Consider the following 26,451-nt stretch of genomic DNA (forward strand, 5'->3'; position numbering starts at 1 on the left):
ACTTTGCTCTTTGCATCATTTAGCTGTGGATGTTCCTGTTGTGGACCAATTGCTGTTCTCTAACCTCTCTAACCTATCAGAGTCCATTTCGAGTTAATATTTGCGAGTTGATGAAGATGAGTTGTTTTAGTGCATTTGATTTTCTGGCAATATAAGAATGTCTGATTTGTGAAGGGATATCTTTTTTTTGTGTGTGTGTGTGTGTCTGTGAAATCCTTGAACATTTCACTATCAAATATTTCATTCTGTTTGGAAAGAGTGGTTTAGTTTCTCCCCCTTCAATATGCAAGGCGTGCCATGTTCCAGCATAAAGGAATCAAACTTTAATCATGGCTGGTTTTGAAAGCAGCCGCAGAGCTGCGCCACGTTATTTGACTGCATGAGATAGTTCCACCGTTAATTCCATCATTAACTGCATTCAGGGGAGACTGCGAAGTTTCTTTTTAATCATGAATGTAATTAAATTTTAGTGCTTTCCTTTTAATTATTCCTTTACTGTTGTGATGTGATTTAATGTGGATTCATATGTGAGAGAGGAAAACATTCATCAAAGCCCATGAGATATGCTTCTGATATTTTCACTCTTCTTTAAAAAAACAACAACTGATGGGCACTCATCAGGTGAAACCCACTCAGAGGTGCAATCCCAGCCACACAGTAGCATCTGGCTAACACGCTTATGTGTTCTAGTTAGCATAACAAACTCATCAAGGATGTACTCTGTCTCCCATAATACATATTTGATCACACCCAAAGATCCTATATATGGCTGCGCCTCATCAATAATCAACTACCTCATCAAGGTATCTGTTTATATTCCCTGTGAGGCAACATTATACTCTCTTTAATACTGACAGTAGCATGTTGAAGGACATTCTTGACATCCTGCTTTGAGCATTATTTTGTATTAAAAAGGACTGGGGTTTTTTTGGTTTTTTTTTTAACCGAGTGGTATAGAGTAACAAATACCCAAGCCCCTTCTTCAATATTTGTTCAATATTCCCAAGACATCCATAATCCAAAGTGGCACTCTGAGGGTTCTTGTGAAAGTAATAAATACTCATGATCCTTATCTAGGTCACACAGATCCCCCATATGAAGAGCACAGAGGTTATCACGTCTCTTTAAAACACACCACTCGCGTCCGTCCAGACTAGAATTGGCTGTCGTTTTCAAGCAGGGGAACAATGGGCCGTGTGTGGGCTGCCGCAGCATTAATGATGATCAAACCACTCATCCATACATTTTAATTTCCTGATGACCATTTTAGAATTTTAATGAATTGAACTCGAATAAAGTGTTCAGGTGTTTCAATGTTTTTCTTTGAAAATTAGGTGCAATAATAAAATGTTAAAAATAGACACTTGACATTTATCAAGAAATGCAGCAGAGCTAAACACCAACGGGGAGGGAAACCATTCATTGTCCTAATTTGTCTGCCCTAAAACGAGCTCTTCCAAATCTGTTGGTAACTTGCTGTTTGGGCAGCCTCTGGTCTCTGAGGTCAGGGAGAGCTGCAATTAGAGCTGCCTTTGCTTTCCTCTGGTAGTTTAGTGTAAGCAATAATTTAGAGCAGTGTCTCCACACTGTGCCGTGATGACACGCTTGTCTTTTTAGAAGTGTGGTGTGGAGATGAAAGTGACACAACCAGGGAGCTGCTTGTGTAATGTGTGTTTAGAGAGTTGTCTTAGTTATCTAATTTATAGCAAATCAGCCTAGTGACTTTTTTCAAAGGTATGGCACACGCTCATATTTTTGTAATCAGGATAAAAGGAATACGTAGAAAATGTTTTATGTTACTGTATGTTTCATGGAGGCAGACTCGGTGCAAAAGTCCATTAACCATGAATTCGTAAATAAATAAATCCAGAAGTGTTTAGAAAGGGAGGGAGAACAAAACTTAAACACAACACAAAAAATAGATATTACATTCACAGCACTAAGAAAACATGTTACATATATTTGAGTCATACTTGATCCCATGTTGAGACGTGTAATACACTTTAATAGTCCCATAACCTTGCAGGGACACATTTTATGAAGAGAGACAGAGGAAGACAACTGGAAAATGTCGTGGATCGGACTTGAACCCAGGTCTGCTTACCTGCCGCCTCACACTCTAACCACGAGGCTAAACTCGCACCCGAACTGGTTATAAATGAAGAAGCATCTGTAACCTCTTCATACCAGTCTTGCATTATGGTATTGTACACGTTACCTGGTTTCAGAAAATATTTGTTTTTACCCCCTGGTGAATTTCTCTTTGCGCTCCTTGGTAACAGTTTCTTAGACAGTAACAAAAAGTTGTGTGGAGATGCTAAGCAGCCATGCTGTACCCCTCTGTGATGGAAAGACTGTGGCATTCATTAAAGTCTCTGGCTCTGCAGGATGAAATTTTGAGAGAGAGAGAGAGAGGGAGAGTCAGGCTGTGATTCAGGCTGACCTTTTCCTTTTATTACATACAATACAGGGGAGTTAGCTAAAGCCATTTACTGGCCTCCGGGATGTGTGAGTAATACAAGGTTATGCAGGGGCAAAACTGTAGGTGTGAATAGCCAGAGCTGGACAGTGTGTCCGACACCACAAAAAAACCTTTAATGGACATACAGGCGAGCTGAAATGTGGGCTTGGAGAGGATAAAAGTATTGTGGTGAGAGGTGAGCAGGCATTTTTAATGGATGACTTGTTTATGTAAAGTAGCTTTTGTTCTCCTTATTTATACTGTTCCTTTTTTTTTTGTCTCTGTTCCAGCCTAAGCTCGGCTGTGGTTTTGGTATGCAGACCTGATGAAGACACACGGTTGTCATTTTTTATCCTTATGCTCCTTGCCGTATTGCTTTTCACCAAAGCTAAACACCATGAACATCATGTAGGTATACTGATAAGAAGAAAAAACTAAATGTCACCTTCCCTTCACTTACTGACTGTTGATTTTATGATTGATTTTAAGATACTTTTTCGATTACGCTTGAGGCACAACATGGGCGGGCCCCTCCCTATATTTATGAGATTTGCCGAGATCCTCTGGTTGTGCTCTGCTACCTGTTCCAAGGTTCAGGCTGAAAACTAAAGGTGAAAGGGCTTTTGTGGTCAAGCCCCCAGACTTAAGAACAGCCTGCCAGAGGAGATCAGACTTGTGGAGTCGGTCCCTCATTTTATATCTCAACTCAAGACATCCTTTTACAAAATATCTTTTACTGTCTGTTAGCTTATATTTCCTGCCGTGAATTACTTTGTAACCTGTATTAAACATTGATGTATTAAAGGTATTATTATGAATTGTGCAGCCCTATTATTGGTACTTGGAATTAGTGTATCAATACAACAATGTCCCGTAAAATAACCTGAAACAATGCTGTGAGCTCGGCGACAGTCACTAAGTGGAATCCCTGTTGAGATCTCGAACAGACAGACTGTTACCCCTTAATATGGAATCATAAGTGTGTGTGTGCACACAGAGGGACTTTAAACTTCTCCTATCTGCTTGAATAGCACACAGGGTCTAATTAACATGTCTGCTCGCTAAATTGCCCTGTTCTCCCACAACAGCAGTTTTGGCGTGATAAAAAAACAAAAAGAAACTGGGAGAAGAACAAACTCTGCACAGTGCACTGCCTGCACAAACAAGGAAGATGGTCTGGAGCATAAAAGCGCTCCATAAAACACAAACCACTAAGTACACAGCTTAGCCTTTACTTCCTCATTCAATTTTCCTTTGTGTCATTTCAGATCACGCAGGATAATTGTTAAATGCACCGTTTCAGGAAACAAGGTGCTGCGGAAAGCAAATTAACAGTATGCGTCCATGTGTGTTATCCCCCCTCCTCTTGGACCCATGTGTCTCTGCCTGATGATATTCCTCCCGCTGGAATTTCCACAGATCCAGGCGCTTCATTTTGGAATTTTTAAACGACCGCCTGGCAGCTGCCGGTGTTTCCAAGGCAACTGTGTGATTGGGAAAAGGGGATTTGAATGGTGGCTGTCAGCGATGAAAATTGAGCGCCGCCACAGAGATACGTTTTTACCCCGAGAGTTTACGTTAAATGTGGGTCAATCATAAGCTTCTATTAAGTCTTCACCCTGGTGAGGCATATTCATTTGCATTTTGCTTGACTTGTCTGTGTTGCGTTTAGACTGGTGGGTGCTCGCTGGATTCTAGAGCTGCAAAAATAATGTGTGATGAATGTGTTGCAGTGTGAAGCGGGGGGGGGGGGGGGGGCTTAATAAAGACAACTGCCACTGCTTGCAGGCTAATGGAGGCAGATGTCATCCTGCACTTTGCTTGCCTTTTGATCGTTGTTTCCCCATCAGGCGGCTAATTTATCGAACAATTTGATGACATCGGCTGCAATGAACAGTAATAAAGTACAGCAATGGATGGCAGAAAACTGGACCTTCCTTTGCATACAAATTAGGATTTTGTTCCAAATTGTTTATAAGTGCTGTCATTATGGCTCCATTTTGTTAAGTGTGCTAAGTATTATCACACTCGGTATAATCATGTTTATCTGAGCAGCCAGGACATTTCAATGTTTCCAGACTGAAGCTCAAAGACTGTTACACAGACATGTGTTTCTAAATAGTACGACTGTACTGTAAGGTTCAAAGCATTTAGCAGCTTGAATTGCAGAGAATTTGAAAATTGAGACGTTTGATTCCAGATGCCAGAACTGACTTTGTATCAATGACGGACAGTATAGTCAGTGTGCTTCTGATGTGATTCATTTTTTTTAATGTGCCATCCTAATTCCATCAGTATCGATCGAGGAATATTTAAAACTGGTATGCAAGAGAAGTTTTTCAAGGATCTTACCCACAAGGAAGAGAGGAACATCTGCATATAAGCTCATGAAATATTGATTAAAGATGTTTTATAGAGGTGCCACACTGCCGTTATGAGCAGTTCAATAATTACTGAGAGTCTTCCTCAACAGTTAGGCTCCAAACATGTCTCATGGACTGAATATATGAGAAATGATAACCGATGTCATTGTGGCTGAAGGTTTTTGTTATTGTCCTCCATGTGATTTCCTAATGAATCAATGATTGGATATGATCCTTCAAAGCATCAGATGAACATCTATTATACATCAGTAAAGAAATGTGTCCAGTAATGTGTTCATATATTTGTTCTAAAGACTTTTCAGACTTAACAGTATGAAAAGATCTTTGAGAGTACAGGACATGAAAAGGTCTCGACTGTCACAAGAGGCATAAGTGGAAAAAGGATACTTGTTCTGTCCGCTGAATAATATAGGCTGTTATATCAGTCTGTTGTCATGGTTGTCCGAAGTCACGCCAGGGCAGCTCTCTTGCTTTGTCACAAAAATGTTTTGTTTTTTTTGGCCGGTGAACTGAGATGCTGACCATACCACAAAGCTTTTGCACAGAGCCAAGTGACTGGATATGCAATCCCAGCTGTACCTTTGCCTGTAGACACACATACGGACTATACACAGTGTTACACACACACACACACACACACACACACACACAAATCCCAAATGCATCAACGCTTTTGGTAATGAATAGCTATCTGTTACTCTAAAGAGTCTCCTGAGAAACTGTAGTCATGAATGAGGTGTGTGTGTTGGTGTGTGTGTGTGTGTGTGTGCGCGTGTTTTTGTGTGTGTTTGTGTGAATGTGTGTGTGTGTGTGTGTGTGTGTGTGTCCCAGCATGAGCTCTTCACACAGTCTGAAACTTCCTCCCCAGTGGATTCAGAGCAGTAAAGAGGCTGTCTGCTTACCTCAGCACTAAAACCAGAATGAAAGCAGCCAGGACGTTCTCAGCTATGGATGCACTGCTGCTATTCATGCAAACGGCAGAGTCAGATTTCAAGCACTAAAGAGCCTCTCCCGTCTTTGCAACAGTATACACTCTCATCCTCCTTTCAGAGGGCCATGAATTTACCAAACAAAGATGAACACAGAATGGAACAACTGCAATTGAAGCTACAAGTGGTTTTGTCACTGCTTTATAAAAAGCCAAATGTTTCATTGCAGTGTTATTTAAACATTTTGAATGGGATATACTAGGATGCAGGTACAATCCAACATTTCAACACAGGTGCTTTTCATGGCTGAATCTCTGTTCTGTTCTCTGAAGCTGGGGCGTCAATCCAAACTCCATGACACCGCTTGATTACTGTAACAGATATACTAAACTACAAACACGTCTTTCACCCAAAGGCAAATCAACCCTCAGTCCAGCCAAGGTTTTAATAGCTGAAAGAGTGTTAACACATACTGTATGTAACATCGTCAATGGGTAAGGGTGTCACTTAGGTTGAAATGTTGACTATACAAAAAACTCATTTTAAATGGTGTCTCATTTTCCATGCCTTTCAGTCTCTCCATTTTCTACCCTAATAAAGTAGTAGCCTATACTTTTGGCAGAATACATTCATCACAAGGTTGCATACTGAGTCAAAGCGAGTGAAAAAGCGTCAAAACAGCAGCTCATAACTTCATAGTAAAAGGAAGGTTGTTTTAGAGGTAATACATGTTTTCAGTTGCACAAAGGTTTATTTTGTGACAAGGTTAATCTAATTCCTACTTAGATGACTGAAAGAACGTCTTGTTGGCAGGTTCAAAATGATTCTTGATGTGGATGTCAACACAAAAAGAACAAAAAAGCCTTCTAATAGTTTCTAATACTAATTTTAAAAATATTTTAGAAATGTAAATATTGATCAGAACTGGGCTGTTCTTAAAACTCTCAATTTAATCTCATCCACTTTGTCGTGCACTTTGTGAAAGTTTCACTCCTTAATTCAAAGCCTTGGCACAAGTGTCATCTTTTTAATGAAATTAATCGAAATGTTAAATCACAGTCAAGGTAACTGGAAGTCTATGTGTGGAAGCTGCTTTTCTTTGAAATGAGCCTTTTGTATGTTACTGCAGTGTGCAAACACTTTGATCAAATATGACCTTGCTCTACATTTAAGAGAGAAGTCAAGAAGACTGCTGCGGTTGTGTGTTAATTGGCTGAGAATCTGGAGAGGGAAGTAATGAAGGAGAAGGTACTCTGAAAGTCACTATCAAGGCTTTTCATTCGAGTCCTCTTGTTACCAGTAAACCCTGATCATTGTCAACATTTAGAATCAAGCCTCACATATCGGAATCTTCTCACATTTTCACTCGACACAGACTGCTGTTGACTTTGTTGTTTGTCTATAATTTAAGTTTAAAAATATCAGACTTTCTAGGGCACATTTTAAAAACTGTAACATGATTCAAAATTGATTGAAAATGTCACATTGTTCTGTATCAGCTTCTCATGATTCACAAAATAAAAAAAACAGTTCAGCTCTTCTTGAGAACTTGTGCTTTCTTCAAGGGATGAAGAACTGTAGTGATGGAAGCTTTTGGAACGTGAGATATTCTTATGTGTTGAAGAATGTTCTTTTAATAGAGCTGTCTAATGATTTGTTTTAACACAAAATGAATTAATACATTTCAATAGTGAGTTGCGATAAAGCACATGTTTAATTGCATGTTTTTTCTTAAACACTCGGTAAATCTGTATGGATCATTCCTTTTCCTGTAAACCAGGTTACTGGTGCTCTGTTTCCATCCTTGAATCGATCAATCAAAAACTGATAAAATAGCAATGAACAACATACTCCATTTGACAAGTCTTATCGAAACAAGGTGAGCCATTGATAATATTGTCTGAAAGGAAAGAGCTATTCAAACTGCTGTGACGCTCTGTGGTGAGTTGGAAGCTTCATGCCATCCTCTCCTGCATTCAGAGCTGCACCTCTGGTGAAAATCATCACAAATCAAAAAAAAAAAAAAAAAAAGCACTACCACAGTACACACTGTGAAACATGTTCTCGCAAACCACTCACTCAAGCACTCCCACAGCAATATGTACAAACACACCATATGCAGTGTTGGTTGTCTTTTTGGTAGTGAGCATTCGACAGTCTGCATGTGAGGCTTCTCTCTGGGATCAGAGCAGCTGTGGGTTTTTTTCTTTTTTTTCATAATGGCACTTACAGAATGAATTTTGGCTGAATAGATTTTTTAATATCTTTTCTGTTCTTTGTAGATCAAAATGTTTTTTTTTTTTTTTTTCAAAATGTATCTGCTGTGGAAAGTGTTTATTATTTGTTAGATAATAATAGACTGTTAATTGTAATATAATTTGTAGGGTCCGCCCTGTCTTTCTTACTGCTCCATTTTGAAAATAAAGGGATCACCTGTGAGGAGGTTATGTGACAGAACGAGCATGTGCCTACCCAAAGTCTTCCTGCACATCTTTAGGGTGAAAAAAATACAACACAATACACTTACATTGAAACATTTTCTGTATTTCAAGAACTGCCATCTGCCATCTTCCTTTACAATCTTCCAGTTGTCTTATCACGTTGGATCTTGATGTGTGTATTGTGTGTGTATAAACAAAGCGGCGGCCCCTTTGTCACATCTTTCCTGCTGTCAGCAGAACGTGCCGTTTGGCCCAGTGGCTGCTGTTTTGCAGCCCCTGGATCCTGCCTGCTCTGTCACGGCTGTGTGTGAATGTAATCGAGAGTGAACAACATGCACACACATCTCCGGACAGGCATCACACAATGGGTTAGGGAGTTGATCGGTGCCTGTCCTCGAATAAGCACAAAAGCCTTTTTTTGTGTCTGGCTGTGATAGAAAAAGGCTGGAGCATGTCCCTCCTTGATAACACTGTATGCTGTAATGGAATTATTCACGGTGGATTTGATGCGCAAATGTTTCACCATGCTGGTTTTTTGTCACATTGCAACATGTCGTAATGATCCCATTATGAGCAAATCAGACACATTTCACCCACAGCTCTGATATTGTCCTTGACATGTGTTTGCTGTTATCGAAATGTCAGGCCAAAGCCTTAATTAGCCCTGGATTTATACATTTTTGATATTCTGCAATCACTGGTTTCAACTATAATAAACTGACCAGGAGGTTTGAATATTTGTACATGTAGGTATTATGTGCAAAGTTGTCCGATTACCTAACTGATATGTTATGTGATGCTCCAGTTCTCTTCTGCAAGTGGAACAATTGAGGTTTAAACTTCTGATCTTTAGTGTGCTCTGCCATTTCCATATGGACCATCATTGAGTCAGGTGATTATTATGTGGTTTGACTAAAGCCCCTTTCACAAATGAACTCTTGACATTGTCCCGACTTTCCCTTTCAAACAGCAGCAGGAGATTATGTGTGCCGGGCTGGTTTTTGACAACTGAAAATACTCAACTTTGTTAAGAGGAGGGTGTCTGGGGAGATGGTGCAGGAGGAGGAGCACGTCTTTTGTAATTGTGACTATTTACGGGGTATAATATGTAAAACATGTTAAATGTAACATCAATAAAAAAACATCCATTGCTCAATTTTCTTTCTGCTTATCCGAGGCCGGGTCGCGGTGGCAGCAGGCAAAGTAAGTCAACCCAGATTTCCCTCTCCCCAGCAATGTTTTCCAGCTCCTCTTAAAACCAAGAGAGGAAAATAACTTGCAGGCAACTGGGGTGAGACTTTAATAGTATGAAAGGCACTAACATTTCCTGCTATTCACACAGGCTCAGACACCACATGGACTTTGTACTAGAGGGCTGGCAGGAAAAATTCCTCTTAAAGTCCTTAATTAAAGATTGAGACATTTGCGTTCTCACAGGCACTCTGGGTAATCTTTTGATATTTTCAGGAGTGCATTGTGTGTTTAAGTTGCTTAACGGCAGTCCCTCGGTATACTCAATTGATATTTGGTATTAAAACTAGCACTATATTATGGGTAAAGTCTTAAAATTGAAGATTAAGTAAATGGTAAATCATTTTTTAATGCTATAGATGTTGTGCTTTTTGATTTAGTTTTTCCACTGAACTGCAACGCAGCAACTGTTGATGTTGTTGACTCTGCTTCTTCATGCTGATTTCTTTCCCTTCATGCACCTCTACTTGATTTTACACCTGACTGAATTGACTTTACACCTGGCTGCTGTAACTCCTGACCTGTGCAGCTGGTTTTAACTTGCCTGGCAGTGAGTGTATGATGTGTATTTTCCTCCAGACTCAGCCACTTCGTTTAGTCTCTTCTCTGCACTTCATTAGTCTGCTTTGCTAGCTGGACTGCTCTGCCCCCCCCCCCCCCCCAGTCTGCCTAAGTGGTTAAAGTGTCAATCTGTCAGTCCGAGGCTTTAACTATAGAGGACCCTTTCACTTCCATTGCATGCCACTCACCCTGATACACATGGCTGCATGTTTTAGTGTCTTATCAGCAGTTCCTGATGTCTGTATTCTGCACCATAGGAGAGACATTGGATCAATTACTGGAGGTACGCATGAATTCACACCATCCATAAGAGCCATGTATAATGAATGATTCAGATAGAGACACATGCAGGCCACTCATGATATTGCTGTGTCTGCTGTTTCCGTGAACAATGATTTACTTTCTGGTCAGCTGACAAGGTGCTCTGGCTTTGTGTTGAATGCCTCTGTTATAGATGCTAACTTCACGTATGTGAAATATTTGTATCTAGTCAAATATATTCAACTTGAGACAAGAGTTCATCAAACCGTGCCCACAGAATGCAAATCTGACAACATTCAGAAAAGTATCATCATTAACGTTGAACCTTGCTGTAGGCTGTAGCTGCAAACTTAGACGAAAAACTCTGCTACAGAGCGCTGTGTTGGAGATGTAACTCCAGTTCTATGAGTACGTGCATAACCCTCTCATGTGTATCGCTATTGGTAAGATAACACACACTATTATTGCAATGAAATAGCTTTTCATACTACAGTCAGTTGTACTCTTGTACTTTTTTTTTAAAGCACTTTTATTTGTATTTATTTTGTGTACATGTTACTTGTTTACTAAACACTGAATGCTTCGTTGCTGTTACTTATGTGTGGAGCAGAGAGGACTAACTCCGTTATCACAACAGGTGAGCCTCGTGTGGGGAGGCTTGTTATCAAGACGCAGCCAAACCCAGAGAGCGCTGGGTCCTAAAATTGAAAATAAAAGAACGATATTTGAAGTTTTGTGTAACAGATGTTGCACTGCAACAATTAATCCAAAGAGATTTAACAGCGGATATCTCTCAATGCTTCTCTCTCTCTGGTCACCTGCTGAGTATACAGACCTGTGACGTGTACTAGAGGCGCTCCCCCCCTCCCCCCTCCCCCTTTGATGTCTCGCACCTACTCCTTAGAAATACTGGTGTAAACCCACATGTATACACATTCATACAGACACACAGTTGACATGTTTTTTTGGCATAAAAATCCGTTTCAACACGTATCACCATTGGCAGTCATCTGGATGAGTCCAGTCAGTACAGATTCGTTCATGGATTAGCATCACTGCTTTTGCCACACTGCTCATGCTAATCAGAGCAATTAGGTAACAGCGGCACGCTTCTTAATTTATGCGGCTGGGGCCAACACTGAACCTTATTTTGAAGTACGGTACAATGACAGTGATCGTCAATTAGAGACATGGTATTAGAGACGTGAAATGCCACAGATGGATAACACATCATCATGATCCCTCCTGCTAATTGATAGCCTGATTTGCATGATCCATTTAGGAAGCACTTATGAGAATGGGAAATAGCTGTTGTCAGTGATGAGGAGGCAAGTGGGAAAGATATTTAAAGGTGGATATTTTTTTTTTCCCCGTGCAGCTTGTTTATACCTGCTGTAATTTGTGCAGATGGATTCTCAGTGTGAACCAGCAAGGATTAAAATAATTAAGTGAAATAGGGGAAATGCAATTTAGATTATGATTTTCTGTAACCGGCCGCATGTGGATTTTGCAAGTGTCGTACTCAGCTTTGCCTCAGTGTAACAGTTAATTATAAGTCGAATAATTAGTTAGTACAGAAGCCTTTTTCAGCTAATGAGGCGCGGCTAAACCACACAGAGAAAGTAGGGCAGTTTGGGTACATCATGTTCAAATGCTGGAAAAACAACAGATTTAATCAGCCACTGTCGGGTCAGTCAAAGGTTATCATGAGGGAAACTTCTTGTACTATCCGAAGAATTGGTTCAAAAAGATACAAATTTAAAAGTGATGTCAACAAGAGTTTAGGCAGCTTAAATCACTTTCAGAACTGATAATAATCGAGCGTGATAACTGATTTGTAAGATTGATAGTCATAATGACATTTCTGAATGATTTACACTGAACTGAACTCTCCGCACAAAGCTTTTTAGCCTTATACAATACTTCCTTTTGGGACATTGAGTCCAAACAAATCACTTTAATTGGATTTAAGTAATTTGTGGTAAACAAATCTTCTTTGGATTTGAGCTAAGGTTCCTTTATTGCTTATTTAAAGTAGACGCCTGCTAAGTAGCCAGACTGCTGCTGACACACACACACACACACACACACACACACACACATATATAACTCTCATCCTACTCGGGGGGACCACGTATTGACAGCCGTAATAGTTTGTACTCCTCTGAATCCAAACTCTGAAATCTTTTCACTGTTTCAGTAAAGTATTACATGGATATCTGGGTCAAATACAAAGCTTTTATTTCAAGTGGTTAAGGCTGATACTATGTGTTGGAATACCATGTGTAAGAAAAACAGGCTGTAATTCCGAGGGGGAAGAAGATCTAAGCACCCTGGCACTTCCCTCGTGTCAATCCATGTCCTTCATGTTTTCCCAAAACCACTAAGTTCATCTTTTTCACTTTTTTTTTTTTAAATACCTCTTCATTCTCTTACATCATTGGCTCCATGTTTGAGTTCGATCCCACTGCCATTATGTTTCCAGGCTCTTCTTCTTTGTGGTTCCATTCAGTTACAATAATAGTTGAACCGATCCCCGGGTTCAGTGGTTCTCATACATCCTCAGGCTACTTTAGATCTCTTCATTTAAACAGCAGCGATTGAAATGTAGACTCTGAGTCTCTGTACAACTTTATGGGAGGGGATCAAACCACAAAACCAGCATTTCTGTTGTCAGCAGATCTCGCTTGTTCCACATTGCCAAACCCTCTGTTTGTTTCCAATCGTATTTGAATCTGTCCAATATGCTGGGCTTGTGTCTGAAGCCTCCACCAAATTTGGACCACTTGAATGTTGTTTGGGATGCTGCTGATCCAAAAGGATTCTGGTTTTCAGGGCCTTTTTTTGAAAACAGGAAGTTGAACCTGATATCTTGAAATCTACTCTGGTTGTGTTAAAGTTTTGGCTGCAATGAGAGATATAGTCTCTATATATCTGGAATAAGCAAAGCAGTTACAGACCCAAACCTTGTACAGATGAAATGGTAGAAAGTTACTTTTTTCATTTCTTTACAATAGGGACATTTTTTAAAGATTCTCCTAGTTGCCCAGTAGAAGTTCATATCAGCCATTAGCAAAACTCATCACACGGGTATGATATTGACTTTTCTTTTGGTGGCTGGTGTTTTAAATCTTTATAGCTACTATATGAGTCTCAGGTGTAATCATCACTCTGTTTGCAGTTTTTGATTGAGTCTCTGAACTTGGATGTTTGAGGAACATTAAACCATCCCTTGTAACTGATGCCAAACTAACAAAGACTTGAAAGCTGAACTCTGGCTAAATTGAAGTGTAATAAAGTCAATACGTGCTACACCATTGGCCGAATTTAATCACATGATTCGGCTTTTTATTTTTAAACTTGGTTTGTTAGGTTTAAATTCAAATTGAAATGTATAGGACCCTCATGTAAAGACATTGGTTAAGAAAATATTTTTTAACCACAGAAATTTCTAAGAATTTGCTTAGCTTTAGCTTTAGCACCGGCAGCACCGCCTATGCAATAATATCATAAGTCACAAAAAATGAGCCGTCAACTAGAATACTGTTACATTTTTGATTGTGAATTTCTGTAAAAACTAGCATTGAACACTTGTTTAAACATTGCATAATATCATCCCTCCTGCACAGTGTCATCTAAATGGTAGTTGGAGACTGCTGGTCTCTTCAGTCTGACTCAGTTAGCGTTAGCCTAGCCCATAGCTGCTATGTCAGTCAAAAAGAGCAAAGCACCTTTGTTAATGCAACATTACCATGCCACCTTGCAAACACAACACACAAGCCTTTTTGGAACCTCTTGAAACTGAACTCAACTAGATACTTTAACCTGAGTACTGTGTCTTAACAGCATGAGTAAAACGTGTGCTTCAATTGCAGTATCTTCTCTGTTTCTCTGTTAACTGCAAAAAGGAGGCTCTCACATCCTATAATAAACATGCCAGACCCAAAAGGTCACCTTTGTCAAAGGGGAAGGTTCAGTGTGTGAATAAGAGGTCCCTGCACAGACAAAAGAAGACATACTGAAGCTCCTGGATTGATATAATACATTTTTTGTCATTGACTCCCCAGCCAATGAGAACTTGGAAAACTAAGGCACTTTTCATTTCGCAATGTTTGGTATATTAGGGAGGAGGCCCTTTACAAATATTTGGCCCAGGATTTTTCTTGCACTGTAATGCAACCTGATACTGAAGCGTGGGATGTAGACTTAGACTCCAACATTCTATAATAAAAGCACACCATCACTCTTGTTAACCCAGCTGGTCGTCCCTGCAAAAGCTAGTACTTCAGTCAATAGAACCAAGCGTTAATTTGAGTTTTGTCATCGTTTGTGTTATGTCTTTCCATGCTGCCAGGAACAACATATTGATAATCCCTTCCGACAGCAGGGATAAGGAAAAAGATCCGAAAAAGATATGCTGACAGTCTAATCCTCCACAAATTGCTTTCCTCAGTATTTTGATTTATTTGAGCCTCTGTCTGTGGCTTAAGATGCATACAATATACAATTATGCCTCTTGGAGGATAGTCAAAATATTTCATGGAGAAAATTATGCATTGTTTTTAAGATGATTTCCACATGCCAAGAAGCAGAATCCAACACTGTATGTATTTAGATGCAAATATATGTCAACTGTAACAATTCTGTCTAAGAGCTGGTGGATACACTAAATCTAATTTACAACAGACGCATGAGCTCATATTCAGGGTGTCTTTGTCATTTTATAGAAAATATTCAAACTATGAATTATTCATTTTTATTGCAAAGCCAATAATAAATGCATTTATTGAAAGAATCTAGCCTTCAGACAACTTTTCACATTACAGGTGTGACCCTCTCAGCTGCTCTGCCTAAATTTATGATTGAAGGTCTAAGCTGAGGAGACTATTATGAAATAGTGAAGTAATGACTTAAACTTTAAGTCTTGCTTAAAATAATTCACACTAACACTGATTTATTTTATATTATTTTTTCAGTATTATAGTTTATCTTCTTTTTGTGTTTTGTATAAAAAAAATAACCCAAAGTATGATTTTTTTAAACATTTACAATAACATACCTTTATGTTTTCAACTTAAAGCTTTTTTAACTTTCTAACGAGATCAGAAAAAAATGTACTGTAGAATAATTGGGCTTCCCTTTAAACCCACAAAGTTTGTTTAAAGGCTTTATATGCGATTTTTTTGATCCAGCAGATGTCGCCCTTGAGCACCAGCATGAAACTAAAACAACTCGTGGTGCATTGTTGTGTTAGCATGCTAATGCTAGCGATCTTTATTATGCTCGTATCTTCACACTGCGTGATCTAGAAACACAGTTAAGCAGTGAGTACAGTATGTTATTCTTCTTTTCTCTAGTCCCTCAATTTAACAACTTTTATTCACGAGGGGAGGAGTCAGCCGGCCGTCCCGGCGATGTAAACAAACTGAAAATATGACTCGGAAAACTCAGAAAACATCACAGACAGTGGGACTCGGGTGTTACACCCATTGTAGACAGTCATTACTCACAGAGTTATTTTCAGAGGATATACTTGATTTCTATTACATTTAAGCGCATATAAAGCCTTGAAGTTTGTTTGTTTAAAATAAGTTTGTTTGAGTTCCTACCCAACCATTAACACATACTGTCCATCCTGGTTTCAGAGTGATGTTGTGTGGAGCAGAGAGGACTAAAGATTAGAGTTGATGATCATGATGATGAAGATGATGATGATGTAAATCTGGTGCAGGATGTGGGGGATGAGAAGGATAAGAAGATGAAGGTAAAGACCAGGGGCAGTAGAATGGCGGGGACTCGTACTTAAACTGCTGAGTTCTGATTAGCTCAGAAGAAGAAAAAAACTATTCTGCACAAAATGTCCAGAAAAGTCACTTTCTGTTCAATTACCATCTTTTGGTAACTGCATGTGTTATTCAATATATGACATTTAACCATGAATTACTGTACTGTACATACACAATGAAGGAGGGGGAAAAACAAGTGAAAAAAAACACACAACACAATGACACACACATACTGTACAACACACACACACACACACACACACACACAGTTACATCAGAGCTGATGTGTGAAGAGGATGTGATGGTTTTTGCACATTTGATGCTATAAATGAGTCGAACAGCCTCCTCTTTACAGTTACATAACTGGTGTTAATGCAGGTTGTTATCGTGTCTTTGAGCTGTAGCTGTGCTGTTTTCCAGGGAACTTGTTTTTATTGATGATTCATTTGATTTTTATGCAAGTAGAGGAATATGACCCAGTGGGTTTAACGTAAAAATAGAAACATCATAAGGTTTTGGAAATCCCTGATGGCAGGAAATCATTTTTTAATGAAAGATAAGATGAAGATTTTCTCTGTCAGCTTTTAAAATATGGATTTTCAGATTTTTCAGATAAACATGCTTAAGGAAACACCTTGACTGCAAAATGATCCTTCTTCCATCTTCTGGAATCTTTTTTTTTCTTAAGAGGGCTGAACTTTTAGTCCATCAGATCAGAGTTTGTGCAAACACTGCAGGGGCATGAATGGCTGAAACAATGCAGGAAGGGGTCAAATCAGATAGCCAGGCCCAGTTTATACTTTTGTTTTTCTTTTCAAGTGTATCAAATTATGCCAACTGCCAGGGAAACTTCACCTTTTGTCCTTTGGCTGCACGCGTCATAAAAACCTTTTCAAATATGGACAAGAGATAAAGATAATCACTGCATCAGCTGGGTTCAGTCAGATGCTGCTGAGTAAATGTAACCTTGGCACTATACATACACTACACTGTTTGTTCAAAGCTGATGTTATTGTATGTTCCTGTAAAGTGCTGAGCGTAGACACACCTCTACATCTCTGTCATCCTTGCACCTTACAAACTAGCTGGCACCGGTGCTATTCCCCCCCCCCCCCCCCCCCCCCCCCCACAGTCAGCACTTTTTACTCTCAATATGAACATTTCCCTGACGAGAGGTTTTCAAGGACACAAGAAAGAATAATGACAAGTAGGATAAGAGGGATAAAAAGCTCAGGCTTGAGAATAAAAGATGTCAGGCACAGGGGTTACAAAGAGTAAAAAAAAAAAGAAGAAAAGAGACGGAGAGATGGATGAGATTACAGACTGATAGCGACAGAGCGGCATTTTTTTGTGGTCGAGCTTTTGTAAGAGTGAGAAAACAGCGTGGGTGTGACTCGAAGGGCTCACAAAGCTTTTTGCGAGCATTTTGACATGTGCGGTGTCCAGGGAAAGGAGATCCAGAAAGCTCTTAGGGAGCAGGATGACAAGATGAGCTGTAATTCGACAGCTGTCGCATGTCACCTTGAGAGGACAGACTGTGTCAGAAAAAGGAGTGACACCGTGCTGATGTTCCTGTGAAGTGGCCTGTAAGACCACCCTGGACCTGTGAAAACATTGCTGTGATCCCAGCCCAAATGAGCTGGCCTATGGGGGTATAAAGTTTGAAAAATAATTTAAAAAACAGGCAGCTAAATCTGGAGATGGTATGCAAAGTTGGGTGAATGTACAATAGGGAATTAGGGTGTTGGAGTTGGCTCAATGTGAAAGTACCACTCTTTCACCTAGAGTTGTTTGGATAAAGATACCATTATAGAAATGTCTGATTCTCCCTGTGTCCAAGTGTGAGAGGTGGTTTTAACTTGCACAGCATAAATTAAATAGCCCTGATTTGAATCAACTCACTTCAACAGAAATGATTTCTCCTTTCCCATTTTCAAACCAGTAGTCTAGCTTCAATCTATCAACTATGGATGTACCACTGTTTTACAGAAGCAAACATCAACTGATACAAGATCATTTATCACACAACAATAGCAATCCACAGTGCAGTAGAGAGAAGGAAATGTGAGCCAAGGCTGCTGTGTCCAGTTAACAAATGGCGTTTATACTCGATGCATGTCGGTAAGGCAGACGTCTGCCCAGCTACTGACTGGGAGAGTTAAGAATCATTTGGCTACATCTGAAAAAAAAAACCTCAACAACTAAGAACCATCGAGGAATGCTAACCTTTAAAACAAGCAGAGCTTTCGTCCTCTCCAAAACAAATCGAAAAGAAAAAACAACTTCATGTCAAACACCAGTCATTCAAACACTCTTCAGCACATGTGAGATGTCTTAAACAAACTCTCCAATTTCTCTTTTTAATGTCTGTAAAACTACATCAGAAAATAAATATCTCTGCCACATATTCTTTAAACCAGTCGATTAAAAAGAAGCTGTCATATTAGAGCCATATAAGGTTAACAGCTAACAGCTGCTGTGTTTAAGTCTTGCACTGGTATTGTATTGATACTGAGTTCTTAACCATTTGTAAATCAAGTTAAGGGAAAGAAAGGAACGTCTCTTCTTTCACGTCATTATAGGGCTTAAGGGAAAAATAAGGCAAACAGATGGTTCTGAAGCAATGATCTCCACACTCTAATCTCTCCATGACAGTCGGCTACAGTAAGTACAAACAATAATGAAATCCTATAACACACATCTCTGCAAAAAGCTGAGTGGTTGAATCTAGTCATGAATTCATACCAAATCTACTATCTAGTTTTAGATGCTGTAAATCAGGCGGAGCCTTTGTGTTTGTCTCTTTCTTTTGGGGTTTTTGTTCATTTATGTCTATCGTCTCTATTATTTTTAGTTATTGTAGAACTGTTGTGGAAGTGTGTTTGTATAGTCTGTAAAATGTATTGTCACAATATAAACTGAGGACCCCAGGAAGAATAGCTTCTTGCTATGCTGAAGCTAATGGGGATCCAAATAAACAAACAAACAATCTACACACTTCAGAAAACACAGTATGGATTCCACACACCCACTCCAAATAAAGTGACAAGAATGAGCCAACACTGACTGACAAAAAGCTGAAATAAAAATATCATACGTTTGGGGATTCATTGGCCCTCTCTCCTTCTGTTACATAGCCATTCCTAAGCTGCACTGCATGCTGCAAAGAACACATGTCTCCAGACAGCTACATAAATACATTCTGACCTGTAACTATAATACATGTCACTGGCACGCATGCTGTTTCATGGTGTTTTTTTTATTTTAGTCTATGAATGTGGTGCCAGATGTCATAAAACAATTACAGTTGATCCACATGTATGCATCATTTGCTGTTGCTTTTGCATTTCAACCCACACGGCTAAAACCTGCCACATAATCCTGCACCCGTCTCTGTTTTCGTTCGGTGTATGTAGGCATCCGCGTCCACTTGGGGGACAGTATCAGTTGCCGCTTAGAGGCTCCTGAGCCGAAATGCTCAGCCGTCCATACAATGCATCAGAAACAAAAGAGACAGCTGAACACACTCGATGTAGTTTCCTCCCTCTGTTCCCTGTCTGTGTATCTCAGAAGCACCTGAGCCTCACTGCCTCCGCACTGTAACAGCTAGTCATCCATCTGAGAGGAGGATACGAGAGACTCAACCGAGAAAGCAAAAATGTGTCTCAAACATCACAACAGCTTATATCTCATGTAGCTCTTTACCTTGACTTTGATTGGTCTTGTTGTCCTGTGTTGCCATGTCCAAATTTGTATAAAAGGAATTGGAGAGTGTTTTGTTTCTGTTCCGATCCGATTCTGATTTGTACCAATACTGATACCGATATTGTTATAACCTCACTTATAATGTTATTGCTGTTTTTGGTAGTATGTGTAAGGCTACACAAAGCTGTCGTAATCCCAGCATTGCATTGCATTTTGTTGGCTTCACATACTAACAGGAAGCAGCAAAAATGGTCAGGTTTTTAAAATCAAATCTTTTAAAGTGAAGTGTAGGAATTGTACTTTTTATCACATAGAAGCAACAAGTTCCATCTCGTCTGAACGTTGTCATGGAGACAATTTGTGGGCACTTCTTACAGTTCAGTCTGATCGTCTTTAAAGCCAGACTTTACGAGCTGAGAATGTTTAAAGTGCCTAACCATATTTCTTGATCAGTGACGTGGATCTGCACAGTTAGTCCGATATCCTGTAAGTAAATTATGTCAATATCTGGCCCCATACCGACGTAAGATTGGATCGGTCCCACCTCTAGTGGTAACACAAAGAAAAAATTTAGCTTAAAAAAAAGTTGCATTTAGGGCTTTTAAATATGAAAAATATTTCTAATTGAAGATTAATTTCAAATGACATAAAACTCAAACATTTAAACGTGCTAATGAGATGTGAATGTGTGGCTGTGAAAAAACATAAATGGAGCAAATACAAGGTTAAAGCCTACAGTGACCTATAGTAAAGCACAGAACAAGCAATGACATAGAACTTAATGTTGCATTAATATTCCCAATATTTGGTCAAGATCAGACACTGTATGAAACAGCATGCTGTTGTAGTAGGTTTGATGCCCGTTATTTATCATACTTTAAGAGTAAGTCCAGCTGGTGTTATCTGCTGAGATAGTAGGACCCCTGTCTAAATCAGTCTTTCTCTGTACAGATGGTTCTCCCATACCTTTCACCTGCCCCCACCTTCCCTACACTGACTGCAGCTTGCAGAGTGATTAGGCTGAGTGAAATCACCTGAGCCTAAGTGGACAGAGTGAGGCCTTCAGTTGGGTTGTTTCTTCAGCCAGAGTCTGGGGGGGGGGAAATGTTTGTTGGTGGCAGCTTGTTCTGAGGCTGTGTTTTCTTTCAGTTTATTTAACCGAGTTGTTTTATTAGATTACCCGGGACTTTTGTTTTGCTATTTTGTGTTAGTTTTGGTTAATAAATCAACCACCTTATTTTTCATCGATTTCTGCCTCCTGACATCTTTTTGCTCACCACCAGTGCCGATCAGCCACATTAAATCCCAATTTTGATGTTGATTTACAATCGGTAATGTTACATAGGGCAAACACACTTACAGTACATTGACATAAGAGACTTTGTGTGCAATGCCTGGTATTGGTGTCAAAACAGTTGTTCTTTATTGAAGTATATGCGGCATAAATTCCAATCAGTTTTCACACTTTTGTTAGTCAGGCATCCGTTAAATGTCACTATAATGATGCTTATATATTATATTTCACCACTATTTACAGGTTCACATTCTTTACAATGCATTTCCACAATCAGTGATTATATTTATAGTTGTGAGTGCTGAGTAAATGTTTTACACATAAATAAATCTGATAAATGTGAACATTACTAGTAAATGAGTCGAGTAAGCCGAGCGGGAAATAAACTGTGTGTACTAAACATTTACAATATTGTTTAACTTCGCATTTACTCGACCACCCAGTGTCACAATGGGAATCATTATCTTAATCTTCATCGGGTTTTTACGATGTATTACACATGCATACATTAGTCACACACATGCAATGCAAGTGTGTTTATATCATATTCTCATGGCCTGGATATTCTTTATGGGTTTGCCCAAATCATATCAAGAACACAAGCACGCACACACACACACCCACAGATCACACAAACACACACAGAAAGCAACAGTTGTGTGTGTGTGTGTGTGTGTGTGTGAGGTAATTGCAGTCGCCGGTGACTGTAAAAGTCAAATAAGAAGAACCCACTCTAATGCATCTTCTCTCATCTTGTAACATTGCACAAGCAAGCAACAATAATTACCCCCACCACTCCAGTTCACTGCAACAATCACTAACCAACCATGCTCGTATCATATTGACCTCCTGCGCTCTAATCGCATTGACTTTCTCTCCTTACTCGCTCCGACTACGAGGCGTTCAATTCAGGATGTGTTCTCATCTGAGAGGCCTGTTTATGTTGCTGATGTCACTTTCAATCGAGTTGCCTTCTCCTCCGCAATTATCCACGGCTGTGGCCTTTTGTTTGTGTGTGTGTAATTCCTCCATTCATTCAAATCAGGTCCCCGTCTGTTGCTTCCCAAAGAGTCCTTAGGGGAGCAAAATGAATGGATTGCCGGTTTTAATTTGAATAGAACAGACCTCAGAATAGGTCAGTCACCATTAGCAAGTCTCTCTATCTCTTCTGCTTCTTCTTTTTTTTTTCTCTGCTGTATAGGATGCACACTAAGGCGCTCCAGAAGGAGAGGATCAATTTGGCCTATTTTTTACTTCCTGGGGTCTGGACTTTATTAAGCAGATCATTTTTTTAATCACTCTGTGTTCATTTTGCTGATGTAAGTAGATTTTGTTGGATGCTATACTTCAGGAACTAAAGACTAGTTGTAAACGCAGATTTATTACAAGCATGCATTTTTCCAGTTTTGACACATGGTTTAAATGGGTCTCCTGGGCTCAGAGGGTCATGAAACTCACGCTCTCTACTTACAGCCATAAATAATAAACACAAAAGCATAAATCTCCCAGACCACACATAATGACTTGTGAGGGGTTTTCCCAAAAGCAGTAGTGATATGAAATGTATTCATCTTTTTCACTGAATGAACTGAAACTGAACTCTGATAGTCAAAACACTCGATTTGGTCCAACCATGCAGTGGTTTGATTCATTATGACAACCTGATGGGGATTAATATAACGTCTGTTGACAGTATCAGCATAGTCCTGGTTCTTTTTGGGGTGCTTGTCCTCATCTGAACCAAGGTTAATGGTTATGTGAGATGGCATTTATACTATCGGTGAAACTGTAGCCAAAGGGTCTGTAATATTATTAAATCCAAAATGTTACAGGTACTTCATGCAAGGTTGTCCATTATTTTTGTTCTTTGCCTGCCATGACTGAAAGAGAGAAGGCACTCCACTCTCTTCATTGCACAAATACGTTTGCAAAGTTTTTGTACTGAAACAACGCCAATGTATTTGTGCAAGTAAGACAGTGTGCACCGTTTTCCTGCATTTTTAAAAAAAGAAAATAAACAAAAAAAGACCCAATATTGAGTGCCTAGAACTCCTTATTTTGTTGCCGTGGTAACTAAACATGTATCGATATTGTTAAAATTGTCTAGAATCAGATTCAAGGTTTAAAATTTGGTTTTGTAACAACCCTATATCGTTTTGAATGCTCCTGAGTAAAGAAGTCATTCGTCCATTATAAATACTCATTTTTTCAACCTTTGAATTGGAGATAAAAATGCTGAGTAGGTAAACACAAGTGAAGCACATTTGTACAAATATTTTCGTCTTATCATTGTAAGCCTCGGTTTCTGTTTTCTGTCACTTTAATGACTGAGTGTTCCTTGAGCACTGACCCTGAGGGTTTCTTTATCATAGTAGTTTTTATTATTGCATTTTACTTGAAGTTCACCTGTCATCAAAGATTTGTGTTATTTTTCGACTTCATGCAAACTCTGATTTTTTTTCTGAGAGTTTTGAGTATTTCGACCATATTTTGGTGATACCATTTCTGCTGGGAAACTGAATGTCTCTTCAGCACTCTGAACCCCCGAGCACTCTGCTTTGACTCGGAACGAGATGTTTCACGTTGTCTGCTTGTTTTGCACAGCGGTGGAGATGTTTTAGGGTCAGGCCTGTGGCCCAGCCCCCTTCCTCTCACATCCTAAAAACATTACCCAGATAACCCCTTCTCCTGACCTCGTCTTGTCAAAAGCTTTTAGTGTCGTTTCCCCAAAAATACGTATCTGCTGAAGATAACCAGTGTGAACAAACCACCTGGATCACAGGCTCGCTTTTAGCAGAGACAGATGTTCAAGTTGAAAAGTTCACCTGAAGTAAATCTAAAGACACGGCTGTCAACAAAACTGTTATTATTTAAAGGATCTACAGCAGAGTGGCTTTATGTTAGCGCTGGGAAGGAGCCAAACAATAACAGAGAGAATACCTTTAGCTCCACTACGTATAACTCGTGGTGTATAACCTCGCCTAAAATGGAGTGCTGGGGTTCTCCTAATGGCTAACACACAGCGTGGATTCTGTGTTTATAAAACGAATCATGTCCATTGTGGAGGAGAGAGTTAGTAAAACTTGACCACATGCCAGGAAGTGTTTCATTGTTGTCTGTGGTTTGTTTCTGTGACTTTGCCCTCTCTTGTTTAGAGGAGAGTTTACATTCCTCTGTGATTTGCTGTACAGTAAGAAGGCGGTTCATTTCAAAGCATAATCAGGGGGGAAAAAAGTCAGTCTGAATAAAATATTTTCAAAGGGTCATTCAAAAAAGATGATTTTGAGCCGCCACCACCTTCATGGTTGTCAGGATACTCACATTTTAAACTTAGATAATGATACTAGTAAAAATCTAATATCAATACCTGTTTTGATCCCAGTCCAGGACAAAAAAATAAATCTCAGGCACGACATTTAGTTGTTTCTTGTTTTTAGTTACCTTATTCTGTCGAAATTGTTCTTGTGCAATTAAGGGCGCACTCGCAATAAGCAATCCGTACCGTGCCCAAGCATGTTTTACCCGTGAAGTCCAGTTTGTTTGACTAGTGTGAGTGCTCCAAACCATGCTCAAGCAAGGTACACTTCCTTGGACCTGGCATGCTTCAAAGAGGTGTGCTTTGGCCCAGTACAGTTCATGCACGAGCACAAGCACGTGGGAAAACAACACTGATAGCCTTCATTCGGGAGAAATCCCAGAGTTTTATGGCTGTATTTGACTAAAATGACTCAAAATCAGCCATAAAGTCAGTAGAGTATCTGTCATGTTCTCTGTGTTGACGCGGACTCGACGGTGCGTCCCTTTTTTTTTTTTCTTTCTCGAGTCCGCCTGTCTTGTAAACTGACCAGGCTTCATAATTAGGTAAAGCCATGCATGTGTTGTACTGTGACGTTATGTACAAGAGGTAACCGTGCTCAGGCCCGCTTAGCCCGTGAGCAGTGTGAGTGCAGGCCGACGGGGGAATGGGGAGGGGGGACAATCGTGCTTAAGCATGGTACGGGACAACTTTCCAAGTGTGAGTGTGACCTTAGACAGTGATCTTTCTTTCTTTTGGTCGTGGTGGCTTTTGAAAGCTTTGCAACCATGTGTCAAAAAACAATGGAGATTATATAATTTTAAACACGTGGTATTGAAAAGTGTCAATAATCGATCATTTGGACAATCTTACTCCATTTAAATGGATGTCGTTACAGAACTGGGCCGTTCCTTAGCGTGTGTCCTGACCAAAGTGTGACAGGGATTGAATAAACTTTGACCCCAATTAACCCCCTAGTTTATGTGCGTGAGCTGTTGTTGTTTTGTTGTGTTTCACATTTCAGTGCGCAGCCCTTTCTAAGCCGTCGATGGCTCGTGTGTCATTTGGAATCAAAACAGTGTGTGGCCCCCGTCAAGAGCTCGCCCCTTTTCTCGTCTGGCAGCTGAGTAAACACAGCAAGATCATTAAGAAAGGGTGAGGTGGGAGGGTTGGGGAGAAAAGAGGTGACCTTGTTTTCACTGGCTGCAGTTCAGACGGATCATTTCGCGACGCTGTTTGTAGGTACCCAGTCTATTAGTCCTGCAGGCTTCCAGCAGAAGCTTTAGCATGTTCTGCCAACTCATTACACAGCTCATAGAGCTTCCTGCCGAGCGTGTTCCCTTTCATCCTCTTTAATGTGTGCTGTTGTCTGTTTTTGTTTACACGTTAGTTTGTTTGGACATTCTCAGCAATGAAAAAACAAAGCTTTAGTTCATGTTTCATTGGATTTGAGCTCCACAGATCACCCGCTCTCACAGTGTTCTCTCAGGGCGTTGTGCTCCCCTGGTGCATGTCCAGTACGAGCATGAATATGCACGACTTCAAGGAGATAAAGTTGGAGAGCATGCATGAAAACATGTGATTGCGTTGAAGGTAATAATATGACTTAAAATTTAAAATACAAAGGTACTTTTATTCCATGGTTTCCCACTGTGGGAAGCAGAATTCTCAGGCAAAAAAAAAAACCCCACAATCGTAAAATCTTATGACACCTCTGCATGAAGGAGTGAAACTGTTTAATACTCACTAGTTAAGGTAGATCATTATTTCAAGTAGGTTGTAAAGGCGAGGACACGCTGAGCGGGAGAGCCAGTCAAGAGAGAAAAGTGAATTATGGGTCAAATGAATGCTCAGACATGCTGAAATAGCTCCTTTGGGAAATGGGCTTGGACGATGTAAAGGGAACATGATGGCTTGTGTTTTATGTCGGTAATGTGTCAGTGAATGTTGAGCAGAGCTGAAGTCTGATTGAGTCCTAAGATCGGGATGTTTCTTGAAGATTTAACCAGTGTTTATCCATGAGGTTATTATTCGGCTTCTCCTTAAACGGTTAGCGGGAATATACGACAGAATACCTTTTCAT

This window comes from Labrus mixtus, chromosome 12, assembly GCF_963584025.1.
Source record: "Labrus mixtus chromosome 12, fLabMix1.1, whole genome shotgun sequence".
NCBI lineage: Eukaryota > Metazoa > Chordata > Actinopteri > Labriformes > Labridae > Labrus > Labrus mixtus.